This window comes from Canis lupus, chromosome 16 (assembly GCF_011100685.1).
Source record: "Canis lupus familiaris isolate Mischka breed German Shepherd chromosome 16, alternate assembly UU_Cfam_GSD_1.0, whole genome shotgun sequence".
NCBI lineage: Eukaryota > Metazoa > Chordata > Mammalia > Carnivora > Canidae > Canis > Canis lupus.
Genome location: NC_049237.1, coordinates 5195286 through 5207411, shown reverse-complemented (window position 1 = coordinate 5207411; position 12126 = coordinate 5195286). Strand labels below are relative to the sequence as shown.

General features: G+C 37.1%; 1 protein-coding gene across 5 annotated transcripts in view; it reads right to left on the bottom strand.

Annotated features, from left to right (window-relative positions):
• TPK1 (thiamin pyrophosphokinase 1) overlaps positions 1-12126 on the bottom strand; it is a 325794-nt gene that overhangs the window by 99924 nt on the left and 213744 nt on the right. The window lies entirely within an intron of this gene.

Sequence of the window (12126 nt, the reverse complement as noted above, 5' to 3'; positions counted from 1 at the left end):
TTGTTTTGGGAATGCTCAGTATGAACTGAAACTACTACTAAGATAACACAAGATTCTCTTTCTCTTTTTTAAAGATTTTATTTATTTGAGAAAGAAAGAGACAGAGAGCATGAGTGGGAGGAGGGGGAGAGAGAGAGGAGGAACAAGCAGACTCCCCACTGAGCAGGGAGCCTGCCTGGGGACTCCATCCCAGGACCCTGAGATCCTAACCTGAGCTGAAGTCAGAATCTTAACTAAGCCACCCAGGTGCCCCCAAGATTCTCTTTTTATCAATACAAGCAAATAATTTAAATACAGTTCAATTCAGACTCTTAAGTCTACTGGACTTATTTTTCAATTTTTCCCATAACTAGTCAAGGGTTGGCAGGAATACCAGCACTGCAATATACATTTCAACTTTCCTCCCTGTATCGTTAACCACCCCAACCTTCCTCCTATAAAAGCACTGTATGTAGAGTCTCCTACAACAGACAGCTCCCCACAATTACTCAGGCACCAATATTCCCTTCTAGCTGACCTCTCCCTTTTGTCAGGCTCAACAACCCCCGTCCCCCATACACTTCTCCCTTCTCTTATCCCAGAAGCTTCAAGTCAGTCAGACTCAGGGGAGTAGAGGGGATGGAGAGAATTCTTGGAAGGATCCTGGTCATTATCCTATCTGAACAGACTCTGGGAAGTGTTTCTGCTTGCAGAGATGCAGCATGGCTGATGTTCAGCATGTGTGACTGAGTTGGGTATCTAGTTTGAGGTTTCTTCCATTCATATTCACAATGCTCATGGGATGTTATTAGTGCTCTCAAGAAGGGGGGAGAAAAAGACAACTTGGCAATTACTTATTTATTTCAAACCCCAGCCTGACTGCTGAACTTTATAAACTGGAAGAAATAATGAGAAAGCTCCAGTAAAGACAGGGAGAAGTGACGTAACAATTTTTGAATATTGCCCAGGTCCTAACACTCTGCTGGGCACCATAATTCCCACAGCAGGCTTGAGTGGTAGAGTTACTACTAGGAGATCACAGATTCAGTAGTCATTAACGTTCTCAAGATCACTCAACTAGTAACTGGAAGATGTGGGGTCTACACTCCAGTATGGTGCCATTTTGAAGTCTTTTTTACTACACTATCATGTTTTTCTAGGCTTCTAACTTCAAAAGCTGTCATAACACGTCATACCTTTGCTCTTCTCATTATTACTTTTTGTTCCCTGGATTCAGTGTCTAAGTTAAGCTTTTCCATGATCCAGTCTGAAGTTTATCCTCAAGAACAATTACTTGTGCAGTAAATGAAGGAATTAATAAGTGAATGAACAGTTATCTCCCTTGACTTCATCCATCTAGCTTCATTCCATTTACATGTCCTCGTTCATTTACTTGTCCTTTGTTAGTGGCTGAATATAGGGAGAGTGCTGATAAGAATGTATGGGGCACACACTTGTGCTTTCAAAACAGGCTATTAGGTTTTCTGGAGGTTCACAAAGAACAGTACAAGCAAAATCAATGACTGGGCTAAGATTAAGAAAATGAACACACAGAAAGTATTTTAAAAAATATCTGACTACCTTTAGTCTGGAACCAATAGGACAATTTTGTTTCTCCCCTACATCCTAAAATGTTAATTGGAAACAGTTGGGTTAATAATCAGATGGTACAAATTCCAAGACTCAGATGAACCATCATTTACTCCATCATCCTTCTCCAGGAGGCCGCAACCTGGCCACTTGCACCCCCTCGAGGTTCCCCAGTGCACTGTTTTATGTCTAGTTCTCTCAGTGGAAAGTAAACACCTCAAGGAGAGAAGCCACGTCTCATTTATTTTTATATCTTTAAAAATTCGTAGAGTGTTGGACACATAGTAGGAATACAATAAATATTTATCAGGAAGGGAACACTAAGCTTAGTGTTTCCACAGAACTGCTCTCAATCTCTAATTTATGTAATACCTACCACCTCACTATCCTATCCCTTTGTTCTTCTTTACATTAAATCTCCCAGATTTACTGTTTACTAATTCATGATTTCTAGTTCCTTGCTTCCAACTCTCTTGCATTCATTCCAGTTAAACTTTTGCTTATACCTCTTTTCCATATTGGTTTTCATCAAAATAACCAATGACCTCCAAATTGCTAAACCCAGTGGTTAATTATTAGTCCTCACCTTCCAGTAGAATTTGCAATGGGCTAACACTCTCTCCTCCTTGACATACCATCTTTACTTTGCTTGCAGAATGCTACACCCTTGGTTCACTTCTTCACCGACAATTTCCTCTGCTGTGTCCTGCTCTTTTGTCCAGATCCTAAAGATGGACTGCCCCAGGCCTCAGTCCTTTAGTCTCAGTTAGATACTCTCCTCCAATCTATCTACAATTATGCCCTTTGTGAGCTTAACCATATATCCCAAATCCCAAATTTGTATCTCTAGCTGAGACTTCTCTAACTCTGCTCCTGAACATCCAGATGCCTATTCGACACACCTTGATCTTTTACCTCAAAACCACCCCGTCTTGATCTGAGTTGATATAGGACTCCATCTTTCCAACTGCTTTGGCAAAAAATTTTCCTTTTCTTGTACTCATAAGGAAATCCTATTGGCTCTATATTCTCAATATCCCCAGATTCCTAACACTTCTCATAATTTCCTTCACTACCACTTTGTCCAAGTCCCCACAACAAGATCTCCTCTTGTTCCAACCAAGCCTATTCTCAACTCAACAGCTAAAGTGATCCTTTGACAAAGTCAAGTCAGATCTACCTACTATAATACCTTCTATAATACTGATACCTCAAGAGAAACACTCCTAAACTTTCTGGAAGTTTTCTATATCCTTTGTCTAGTGCCTGAGAAGTCTAGCTAGACACTAGGTTCTGTCCATGGAGTGGCTCTGAGAGAAATGCTGTCATTATTAATGAATCCTGGTTCTGAGCTAGCCTGAGGGAGCCTATTATATGCACAGCACTGTGGTTCAGGGTACAGGTGCTAAGGAAAGACTTCATGGATCTGAATCCCTTTTCACCATGTTTGTGTTTCATTTTCTTTATCTATAAAACCAGAACAAAAGGACTGTTGAGGATTAAATGACTTGATATGTGAGGTACTTAGAATAGTGCCTGCCACAGTGAATGCTCCATAAACATTCACTATTATTAAAAGGATTAAAATGGGCAACCAAACAACACATTACTTTCAATTTTAGACAATTTACTTGACTCTCATTTTTCGTGTCAAGAATGTTAGGATAATTTTGTCCTCTGAAAGTAACCTGAAAAGTATCCTACTATATATTATGTGTTGGTAAAATGTTATAATAAATAGACCTTTCAATTTAGACAGCTCACAATCTTAATTGTTACAGTATTTTGGTACCTCTTACATGTGGGGCAAGAGTCTTTGATATGAGAAAGGTCAAAGTTCTGATTTTTGAAGGAAAGAGCAGATGGTTTTGATGTCCTGAGGTAACATTACAGTAAGATTTCTGAGATAAATATCATGCCTTAATGCCACTTAGCTTTATAGTTCTGTGCTGCAAAGATGATAATCATGAAGGCACAGTTAAGCATACGAGGTGTGATGCAGTGGGTTTGCAGCAAGGAACAACTGGTAACATAGCAGTCTTTATGTTTGTCACAAATCAAGCATGTTGCACAATGATCATCCTCATAATTGAACCACCTATTCTTTCACCCTCTCCTATTCATACAAGTCTGTGTGTTCCTGTGTGTCTCCACCCCTTTCCTATATTTCTCTGTGGTAGTCCATCTCCAAAATGGCACCCAATGAGCCCTATGTCCTGGTATTTCTGTCTTCGTGTAGTGATTTCCCACAATGAATAGAACTAAACTTGTGTATCAACAGGGTACTGCAGAAGTGTTGGTGTGTGACTTCTAGGCTAGGTCATGAAGAATGTGACAGTTGCCCCCTTGCTTGCTTGCTTTTATAGATCACTTGCTCTGAGGGAAGTCATGAGGACATTTATACAGCCCTATAGAAGTCCATATGGAGAGGGATGAAGCTGTACCCCTCCCCAGTCAGCCAGCACCAACTTGCCAGGTACATGAATGAGTTGCCTTGGAATCATATGACTGATGCCCAAGGCAACTGAACTTCATGAGACCTCAAGCTTAAAGTACCCAGAAGAGCCCAAATTCCAGACCTGCAAAGAAACTCTGACATAAAATAAATGCTTAGCTGTTTTCAGCCACCAAGGTCTGTAGCAATTTGTTTCACAGCAATGGATGGCTAATGCACTCCTGATCTCTTGCTGTCCGTTTCTGGGTGCCTGTGTCTGCACTGCTTTATCTTTAGATCCCCACTGTTTTTCACCTTCTCATTTTCTGTGCCCTCTCTACTTCTTTTAAGGTCCATACAACAGAATAGGCAAATATATATAAATCTGCATATTTATGCATATATTTGCTTTTGTTCAGAAGAGTGTGTGAAAAAAAAAGTGGAAGTATGGTAAGTTGTTTCTAAAGGAAAACAACTAGCTTTTCTTTGCCTCCCTCTCTGTGCAAATATTGGGACTGATTCTCCCTCATCTTTATTCTTTCTTAAGCTACCATCTTGGGGAAGGGGAAAGATGAAGTTAGAGGCACAGAAGGTTCCCCAACAATCATGAAATTTCTTCTCACTGAAATTAAGATAACACATTCATTAAAACAGAACGTATATGCTTAACAACATTACATACACTTAAACTCCCTGTAGCATACGTGATCAATTTAAAAGACCACATCAGGGGATCCCTAGGTGGCTCAGAGGTTTAGCGCCTGCCTTTGGCCCAGGGCCTGATCCTGGAGTCCCAGGATCGAGTTCCACATCAGCCTCCTTGCATGGAGCCTGCTTCTCACTCTACCTGTGCCTCCGGCTCTCTCTCTCTCTCTCTTTCTCTCTCTCTCTCTATCATGAATAAATAAATAAAATCTTCATAAACAAACAAATAAATAAATAAATAAAACCACATCAGAGCAAAAATGAGCCATATTTCATAATGAATTTGGCATAAGGAAAAAAAGCATTAACATAATGTATATTAACTATCTAACTATCAAAGATGAAATGTGACCAAAGTAGTTATTTTAAATTTGATTGGGTACTATAAAGTTTCCAAAATTGGGTCCTCTAATGCAAGACGTACTTCAGGAGCACACACAAGAGGCTGCTTCCTGTATTTCCTACCTTTACATTTTCCCCTCTTCTAATTTTTTTTTTTTTATACAATAAAAAAATTTGTTTTAGTCTGCTGGTACCAATTTATGGTATCCTGGAAACTCCACAATGATGGAAAAGAACAGGTACTCACAACAAAGCAGAATTACCAACATATTTATGGCCTTATCATTTGACAGGGAAGGTCAAAGCTTCTCTGAGTTTATTCATAACCCTGCACCAGCTTTCAATTCTTCGAAAATTGCTCCTTGATACCCAGCTTCCATGAAATCACAGAGAGTGGCAGCCACTCTCTTAAGGCATAAATCAGATTCTAAATAACTGATAGCACTTTTTTTCCTCTAGACCTGGACAAGAAAAGCACTGCATTTTCATTGTTGAGTGCTGGCACCTAGAAAAACCAGCACAAAACGGATGTTTTCAGGGTTTAATTTCTGAAGTCATTGGTAAGAAAACAGTCTTTGGGATTATAAAAAATAAAAGTCCTGCTCTTAAATGCCACTGCTATCTTAATATCCTCTTTTCTTTCATTCTCTAAATCCAAGTTAAACACTGCTGCAGACTTAGTGACTATTTATTATGATTGATGCTCTTGTGACTTTGTTGTTCCAAACTCAAAATGTGCAAGCTGTGTGGGATTTGGGCATAGTATAATACAAGCCAAGGACACAATGACAAGTAAAAAAGTTATGTGTATATGCAACTAACTACTTAGAATAAACAAGTAAGATTAAAAGATATTTTTAAAGTCCGAACAAAATATTAATTTTTTTCTTTATTGATGTCAGTTATTCTTTATTGCAGGGAACATGAAGAAATAGTTCATGGGAAGCCTTTATTCTAATAATCAGTAACATTAGTTTTTAATATTTGGCATGTAACATCTCAGCCACAGTAGCTGGGCATTTTCTCTGAGATATACTGATACATCTCCCAAATGGCTGAAAATGATCCCATGTGAAAAATAGTTGATAGCTCAGGATCTTTAATCTGCAAGCATGATTTTCTTTTAATGAGTTATTTTTACTGATCTATGAAAATAATCAAATGAGTTTTTTTCATTTAGTTGTTTATCCTAATAAAAATTAATATAGTTCTATGAATGGCCATCCAGATGACTGTTTTATGAGTGCACTGGCATTCAATGTCAGTCACTGTGTGTTAGCTCATATTTATCGTTATGTCGGCAACAACAGGGCCAAGAGAAGCAGATACACCACGGTGTGAATTGGCACAGACTCAGGTCTGTGGATCAGATGCTGTCCCGCCACTTATTGGCTGTGTGACTTTGGACAACAAAATTCATCTCTTTATATCTCAATTCTCTCATCTGCTAAATTGAGAGACAATCTAATATCACAAGTTGTTGCAGCAGTTAAATCAAGAGCACACATGAAGTACTTAACTCAGAACCCTTTTCAATAAATCTCAGCTACTTCCTGGTCATTATTTTGTCATGGCAAACAACAACAACAAAAATGGATGAGGTAAGGTTTAATGTGTCAACGTTGTGCTTGTATCAGGACAGGGGCTCTGTTATTCACCCTTAATTATTATTTAATTTTGTTAAATAATCCAACAGAGAAAACAAGAGACAGGAAACACGTTAGAATTTCCATGTGGTGCTTTTATAAGAAACACATGAATATAATTTCACCTCTGTCTACACCATGCCTTTCCAGCCTCAGCCTCCATTCTAAGGCCAGTCTACACAGCCACGTGACATCACTTTCTCGGTAAGTCAAGGCTGCTGTGAAAACACAGACCAAGTAAGTGGACATAGAGGCTATTACATGAAAGGAAAACTAATATGACCAAATCTTCGTCTTAAAAATGAGCCAATTTCACTGCTTTATTTTACATCCTAGCACCTCCATGAATTCCACAATTCACAGTGCTGCTTGGTTTGGACATAGTATTAAGTAATGGTCAAAATTTGAAGCCTCATTTTCTGGATCTAACAGCTGGCATAAGAAGCTATTGGGAAAATGTAATTTTTTTTTTTTTGAAAATGTAATTTTGTGGGAATTTTAAATCCTTAATGAAAGTTCGAGTATATTACTTAAAAAATTAACTGTTTGGGCAGCCTGGGTGGCTCAGCGGTTTAGCGCTGCCTTCAGCCTGGGGCCTGATCCTGGAAACCCGGGATCGAGTCCCACATCAGGCTCCCTGCATGGCCTGCCCTCTCTCTCTCTCATTAATAAACAAAATCTTTAAAAAAAAAATGAACTGTTCAATATTTAGGAACACTGGTCACTGAAGTAACAGGAGCCAGGCTGCCATGTGTATACAGTAGAAATAAATTAGGACTCATGGTATAGATACTGTCTTAACCAAACTTCTCTCTTTTCCTTAAAAGAGAACTTAATATTAGATACCATAAAAAGAGAGTTTTTAAAACAAGGCATTTTTTTTCTCCATTAAATTTGTTTCTATTTATGTTCCTCTTCTGAAAGCCAAAGGTTGATGCCTTAGTAGCTTTGAGTGTTAATAAACAACCTCATTCTATTCTTTAAATAACTTAGGAAAAAATGCATTCTAGAAGGAAAGAAAGATACCACTTCCTCAAATGAGGAAAGTTAGTATCTAAATGTTAACATAAATAACATACTTCTGTAAGTGAAAGACTGATATATATGATACATATGCTTTTAAGGCCAAGTAGCCCATTTTAACCTGCCACTTCTCAGATACTAATGAATAAATAATATTTCCAGTCCTTTCTCTCTCAGCCCAAACTTATACACTAAAATAGAATCAATTAAAAAAAAATCAGAGTAATTCTGCTATATGAGAAGCCAGCATGATGTGGCAGAGAGAGTGCGCTGGGCTGTGCATAAAGAGCACAAAATTAAGGTCAATATAATGTTTTATGGACTCAGAGAAATCAGATTCTCTAGGCCCATCTGAATATAATAAAATATTCTTCACTTGCCCATTGTGATTAAGTGTGTTAATGCAAGTGCAACATGCCCAATCTATTCTTCTGGTATTTCTTGCCAAATGGGACACTTCTAGATTAATCTGGTTTTATATTTTTTTTATTTTTTTTATTTTTTTTAATCTGGTTTTAAAATAAGGGATGATGTGGAAACTAATAACGTTATAAAGTGAGGAGTGTTGGGGAAATAGTGTGCAAGAACCAGGACAGAACAGAACAGAAAACTCCTGTACGTGGGGGCGCTCAGAGCTCTAGTGGTGCCTGGAGGAGCTGCTAGAAGATGTGTCAAGATTTACCATTTCAGACCTTAAGTCTAGGTTATGACAAGTCTTCTAAGCACTTAAAACTTAAATGAATATGGAGTGGATAATGAGATTTTTTTTTTCTCTCTAAAATGTAAGTCTGATGAATGATGCCTGAAAAGTACCACCAGTCATTTTTATGAGTGCTCAGCTCAGCAATATAAGGCTTTTTTTTTTTTTTTTTTTTTTTGTACCTAAAAGAAAGATTTTCTTTGTTTTGGCTTCTCAAGGATGGTCACACATCCCTTGTTGAAAGAAACATCATCTCTATAAATTTAAATAGCTAAGGTAATACAATAAACTTAAATAGCTAAGATATACAGTAGAAATCTACCTAAATAATAAAAAGTAAACTGTGAATGTATTTTAAGGTATAAAACCATGCATTTATGTTAATAACTGTTTATCCTAATTAGATTCTTCATATTATTTGCAAAAACCAAAAGGATTAGTTTTTCTTAAAATACATATATATCTGATAATGAATTGGTTATGGTTTATAAAAAGATAAATGACAGATGGTTATACAATTGTATATAACAGAAATAGCTCTTTTATTTGATGAAAATAAACAAATCTTGTAAAAAATTATAGTCTGGAGGAATTTAGAATTAATAACCATTGTGAGTGACCCTTCAAGAGAAAAGAAAAGGTACATTAGCATTATTGTTTGACTCAAATATTTTTTTTGTTGTTTGCAGGCTCAGAAGTTGCCAAAGATAAACTTCTGACAAGAACTGTAAAGTGCCTTGTTTCTATTCAAAAAAGCATTTAATGATTAAGGTTCTGCCTTTAAAAATAATAATCCTGAGGTAAAAACTATTTCCATGTTTAAAAAGATGCACATTTGCATACCCACGGGCATGTTTTTTCTCATGGAAGATAGTCCTGAAACTATAATATTCAATCCTTGATAACTAAATCCCATGAACACATTATAGATTTGCTTCAAAACTATTTTCATATTCAATTTAAAGATGAGAGTCACCTTGAGTTATTTTTTATAATTTCAGTGTGAAATGGAGGAAAAATCATTTATACAGTGAATAGGAAATGTTCTAAGAAATACATCCAGAGAGCCCTTGAAACCAGCCAGGAGAGTTAGGGTGGCAGAAGTTAGGGTGAGTACGGTTAAAATTGTATCACAATGCTACACAGATTAAGATTTTAGGATTAGAAAAAAAAAATGAAATTATGGTCAAAATTACATCTGTAAGCAAAAAACTACTACTGTGATACAAATGAAGGTATCTTCAAATCCAATTTCTTAAATGAAAATTTTCTTCAAAACTTTAAAGACAGCTCCAAGTTTTAAAAAGTAAAAATAAGAAAATCTTCAAAGAATAATGAAAACAATATAAACAACATAAAATATTAAGACTAACAAAACCTCATTTTCACTCCAGACTCAGCAACTGCCTACTCAAGACTATTTGAAGGCTCAGTGGGTATCTTTGACTTAACACAGTCAAATCAGTCTTGGGTCTTACCCACAGTCTGCCTCTCCCCATTTTTAGCATGTCAGTAAATGGTACCACCTTCCAAGCCCAAGACTAAATTGACTATTCTGTTCAACAAAGGGTAGGTACCATAAACAAAGCTAATAGACAGATGATGTAATAAGAAGAGACACCGTGTTATGTTCAAAACTGACAGAAGATCCATCTTTAAAATATACAAGAAACACGGCAATAAAAAGCTGACAGTATCCCCAACAGAAAAAAATGAGTTAACATTAACAAGCGGGATTAAGGAGTATGCTTGTCGTGATGGGCACTGGGTGATGAATCACTATACTGTACACCTGAAACTAATACCGTACTGTATGCTAATGATACTGGAGTTAGAAGAAAAACAAAACCCCCCCAAAACAAAATAAAAATATACAAACACTTCTAACATAAAAAAGGCACTAACAAGCTATATGAAGAGATATTCAGACTCATTAGTCATTATGAAATACAAAGGAACACAGCAAGATATCACTTGATTCCTATATACTTTATATCCAGAAATCTGGATAATATGAAGTGTTCGTGAAGATACGGTGATAATTTTTAAAACACAAGAAAAATAAACTCTCACACACTGCTGGCTTGGTAAATGCATTCTAGGGGTAATCTCAAACTTAAATAGAGTAAACCTATGTCCTATGATCTAACTACAATTCCTGTTTTAACTACATATGTGTCAAAGAAAAGCTCACATGGGTTCATAAAGGCATATATGTAAGACAGCTCATTGCAATATTATTTGTGGTAGTGAAGCAGGGTGGGGTTGGGGGATACAAGGTTTGGATGCAATTTAGTGTCCCAGATTCAGAGCAGCTGGGCAAATAAACTAGATGCCCAACATATAGTGCAATGAAAAACTTAAAAAGAATAGATGTATATATGGCAACACAGAAAGATTTTAAAAAGATGCCGAGTAAAAAGGCAATCAGAAAAGACATGGAGGAAATGCAACTGCTAAGCAAAACAAGCTGGTCTGAAAAACAACACATTGTATGGTTCCAATTATATGACACTTGGGAAAAGGCACAACTATAGCAACAGTAAACAATGAGTGCACTGTTCCCAAGGGTGTGAGGGAAAGGTAGGGGTCAGTGAAAAGAGGAAGCCCAGGGGACTGTTAGGATGGTGATCTTGTGATGCATGATACTCTAATGGCAGATACAGGACAGTATAGGTTTGTGAAAACCTACAGAACTCTACCAAGAACACAAAGAATGAACTTTACTGCATGTAATTTTAAAGAACCATTTAGGAGGTTCAGGGGGTCTTGGGGGGAAAATGCAGACTGTGACGGGGAAACTACTTGCACTACAAATGTTCAACCTCAATGAACAGAGTAGGAATAAAGATGCTGACTTAAGTAGCTTTGGAAATGCATATAAAAGTACAGGCAAAGGAACTATATGTAAGTACTGCCCTCTAGCTGATAAAGTTTCCTACAGAGGTACGAGGTAACAATTCTAATACGGCTCTCTGTGTACACTGAAATCCAATAATTCAGTAAGTGGCAGAGGGTGAGATCCAGGTTTCTCACTGATGGAGTGGAGATTAAAGGCAAGCAAGGCAAATAAACTAGAATGATCCCTGTAGTAATGGATTCCAGTTGGAACTATCAGTAAAAACTCACACTTAATATGGATGCATATAGAAATATGTATAAATATAGGTGTATACACAGGTTAGTACACATACCTATATTTCTTTGCTGAGAGCGCCTAAAAAAATGACACCACAGTAGCAATAAGCACACCTACCATCCAGAACTTGGTTTCTAATATCATTCTCTAACAAAAGGAAACAGAACTCTAAGGAGCACTGGATGATTCTAAGACCTGGGCAGGAAATATACAGGATGAGCCCAGAACATCTTAGAGTAGGAAGAAAACCTTACACATATATACATGTATGGGACGGATGGAGAGACAGACACGCGCGCACACACACACACACACACACAATTTATGGGGCTATGTCAAATGGGCATATGACCAAAGTGAAAGAGTTCTCAATGGCCAAAAGTGAAACAATCTGAACAACCAAATAGAGAAAACAGTATTAGAATACAAATCAGAATATAAAATAGGTATGCATGAGTCTAACCTGAGAAAAATAAATTACTAAATACATTTTTAAATGGGAGAAAAAGAGAGAAACCTCCACACAGAAAAATTCCAAATAAATGATGTAACTACAGCAATGGAGTGG